This window comes from Magnolia sinica, chromosome 11, assembly GCF_029962835.1.
Source record: "Magnolia sinica isolate HGM2019 chromosome 11, MsV1, whole genome shotgun sequence".
NCBI classification, from domain to species: domain Eukaryota; kingdom Viridiplantae; phylum Streptophyta; class Magnoliopsida; order Magnoliales; family Magnoliaceae; genus Magnolia; species Magnolia sinica.
The window spans coordinates 56,452,385-56,456,464 of NC_080583.1; the positions used below are offsets into that span (position 1 = coordinate 56,452,385).

Genomic DNA, 4,080 nt, shown 5'->3' on the forward strand with positions numbered 1-4,080 from the left:
CAGGCAGGTCTATGTAGACCATGTATTGATCAACGGGATTAAAGGGATACGAATTAGTTGGACATTACACTTTGTCATTTTATATATTTTGGAACAAACATGTATATATTCAGCCTAGTGACATGATCATACTCTAGGGGTTTACAACCACTTATATACCTTATTTATCTATCACAATCTTCCGCTTGCTTAATTCAATTATCTTTGGAGTATGATATGCTGATTTAGTATAATTCCATTCATGTTTATTGTGCTAATACGAACAACATTTAATCATCATTATCTATGTTACATAAGTGATGCGACGGATCTCGAGAGTTGAGCCTTTGCTCAACCCTCAAAATTCGGGGCGTTACAATTGTTTCTCTTATGACCTCTGGTTTAGTAGTGAACAACTTTTGGAAGTGGCTCCTGGTGATGAGAACTGCAGCTGTGAAGAGAATTCTAAACAATGCCAACATATAAACAGCCACCACTACTGAAACTGTGCTGCTTTTGGACAGCCAGCCCCTAGTTCATTCAAGACACGTACGCTACAAGGAAATTGAAATTGGATAAGAATAAAGTGTTTGGGTGTTCTTGCCTTTTGAGGAAGCTCGTCATTCGAAAGTGGAAACACAACTCTTTTGAATGTCAATCCAGAAATTGGAAAATCAATAGCCCTTTCTTGGGATGCTCATTTAAAAATCGCCAAGGATATCCAATCCAATTGTGATTGGGGTGTATGCAAACAATAGATTAATCATTGCAAATGACCCAGACCACAATCAAAGAGAGAGATCACCAACCTGACAGCCGCATTGAAACCGATTGCAACCATCAGTGTCCACAGCTCCAAGTTCATACTACAAAAGATAAAAAAAGGATTAGAAAGGTGAATTTGGGTCTGGAAGAATTCAAGAACCACTAAAAAAATCACATCGAATGTGAATGGGTTGGAAATGTATGAGTAACTCACCAGATAGAGACGACATCAACAACTATTTCTGGCTTATTTTTCAATGAACCCACTAAAAGGATCACTGTAGTATAGTACTAGAACTCCAAGCTGTAACCAAACTGACAATGTCTTAGCAAAAAGATATTAACACAGATATTGTAAAACGAGTCTCCCAATGGGTTGGATCCAGATCATAGTTCAAAAGCTCAAAGTATGGACTCGACTCAATGTCCAGCCAGGGTGAGTCGACTTGAAGACTCCGACAAGTCTTTACTTGACTCATCTCGATATCTAATAAATAGTCTAATAATATTTATATTATTAATAAGTGATTAAAGTGTCTATATACAATTAATCAAGGGCAAGTCAACTGAGTTGATGTCCAAATCTAGTACATTCCAATTCTACAGGACAACTCAGTCCAAAAGCCAGTTGAGTAATGGGAAGTTCACCGCATAAGCGAACAATTGCGGAATCACAAAGATATAAATTAAGAACACAAATTAGGAACACAGATATAAATTTATAAAAAATTAATAATAATAATAATAAAGAAAGCACTATCTGCTAATACAACACTTTGATTGGAACTTCATAATGTATGTAAAATGAAACGTAGGCTACCCACCCAAGAGTAAATATTGAGATATAAACTGTAAGTGTGATAGATATGTTTCATCCATCAGGGCCACATGTACCATGACCTCAGGGACTTGTAGATTTTTCATCCATCAGAAAAGAAAGACGAAATAAGCTTCAAAGGATAGATTTTGATAAATGTGGTAGTTGTTACAAATCCAATCTGTTAGATGGGTATAAGAAACAACCAAAATTATAAGATTCTTGTGATGCCTCAAGAAGACAAGGGAGTTAGAGTGTATAATGTAGTTGTTTATAGGTACTTCATCCAGTACTGCCTCCAGAGTCATGACATTTTCTTTTTGTGTCTCCATATCATCTACCATACACACAACACATTTGTATGATGATCTGTAACACCATCCCTTGGGCCTCCATTGTTTGGCCACTAACAAAAAGTTGCTTTACTCAGCCTATCCTAACCACCAAATTCAAAGTCAATGACCAACACCAAAGACCATAACTACATCTTCATGTCTCCACAAATATCCAATCCTAGATGCATATTGAGAAAATTTTCACAAAAAATGGAATCCTTACATACTTTGAAATTTTTTTAAAAGATTTTAAATACAAAATATGTTTTTATTGGGAGGGCTACAGAACATGATATTCTTGTCGATGAATGCATCCTAATGCACAAAACTCTCTACAAAACTGTATTACAATTACTATATGAAAAGTTATAAAATATTTATAAAATGATCGACGGAAGTCCAATGAAGGGAACTCATCATGTTAGATGATTATAATAGATGCTACTAGTCAACAATGAAAATGGAAGCCAATAGCAATCAATGATCTTAACTGCAGGTTCACTCATATAATGATCATACAGCTTCGTACCCATGCTCCATACTTAATGGCTCTTTCTGTTTGAGTACGCATGGGACAGTGTTAAAGTCAGAACAAGTAATATATTAGCTAATAGCATTAAGGAAGCCGATTCCTTTGAAAAACCATACCAAGGCTTTTGAGTTGCTTCTCGCGCTTTGGCTCACAAATTGGGCTCTTATCCTACATAAAAGTCAAGTGGAGAATATTGACATGAACATCATGAAAAGAGAAACTGCAATGCCAAAAAAAGGTGCATATATAAGGGAAATAAGACCACCCAACACTTGTTTAAATGAATTCAAGCATATTAAGTTAGATGGTTTCAAAAATGAATCACAACATGCTCAACTCATATAAAAAAGCAACCTCAGGAGTAGGCTTGGTAGTACTAACTGCAGCCTGCAAGTATATCCATATGACATTTACATGATTAAGCTTGATATATTTCTATCAGATTACTTACCACAATACGAATTGTAATAGACATTGCATAAATCTGCAAAATGTAATGGGACTCTATCAGAAACAACTTATATAGCAAAGAAGGTGGGGAAGAAGTGATTAAACTGTTGACAAAGGAGGAAGGGAAAACAAATGAATTTCAATGGGAACAACATTCATCCATGAAAGAGGCCTTTAACTCTGCCCAATATGGTCAGCAAATGAGACACCATTGTCTTTTTTGCATTCTTTCTTTTTCTTTTTCTTTTTCTTTTCTAAAGGATCCCAATGGGACGTGTTTAGTCGTGCTACATTCATTCCCTCTTCTGCTAGTTTCCATATCATTTCACGTGTACTAGTGGAAGGCTTGATAGGATTTTAAACCCATTACCGATTGAAGGATTTTAAACCCATTACTGATTTAAGGATTTTTCAATGGCCATACACTATCGAAAAATCACAGCCATGGAATCTGGTTGTCCATGCCGAAAAAGAGACACCCCTGTTTCCATATCATACTAGCAATCATCATCGTTGTTGAGCTTACGGCAGCCATTAATGGCAACAACAAACTCTTAGAGTTCCCAACCATAATAATAATAATAATAATAAATAAATAAATAAATAATAAAATAAAGGGGGGTTTTCAAACCATAGATGGGAGGAAGAAGAAGGTTTAATAGATGAGTGGTGACTATCATTAGAGGTGTGCGGCCCCTAAATCTTACTTTGATTTGAGTCAGCGGTGACGAATCGAACTCCGGTGGCTGTGATTTTGGAACCCAAATGCTGGCATATCTGACTCCCTCCCTTCTTTAGATCTAACATACACATAGAGAGAAAGGAATCCTGGGTGGAGAGAGAGAGAGAGAGAGAGAGAGAGAGAGAGAGAGAGAGGTTGGGAAACAGAGAGAGGGGAATGTGAGAGACGGGGAGATGGTGAGGGAGAGCGGGAGATTGAGAGATGGCGAGGGAGAGGCTGAGTGTGTGTGTGTGTGTGTGTGTGTGAGAGAGAGAGAGAGAGAGAGAGAGAGAGAGAGAGAGAGGGTGAGGGAGCCTAGGAGATGGAGAGGGGCAGAAATGGGCAGATGCAAAAACCTTGATTTTGGGAGGTATGCGGGTGGGAGAAAATGGCGGAATGAATTTTCATTTGGGGAGGGGCACGTGACGGACGACCCATTAGGACCGTGGGGCCCACCATGATGTATGTTATTTATCCACTT

General features: G+C 37.7%; 1 long non-coding RNA gene across 1 annotated transcript; it reads right to left on the bottom strand.

The window, feature by feature from the left end:
• Positions 1 to 376: 376 nt before the first annotated feature.
• LOC131219169 (uncharacterized) lies at positions 377 to 2,416 on the bottom strand. The gene is made up of 3 exons (XR_009158029.1): positions 959 to 2,416; positions 789 to 845; positions 377 to 533 (listed from the first exon to the last, which is right to left on the bottom strand). It is a non-coding gene; the product is annotated as an uncharacterized LOC131219169 (long non-coding RNA).
• Between the last annotated feature and the right edge of the window lie 1,664 nt (positions 2,417 to 4,080).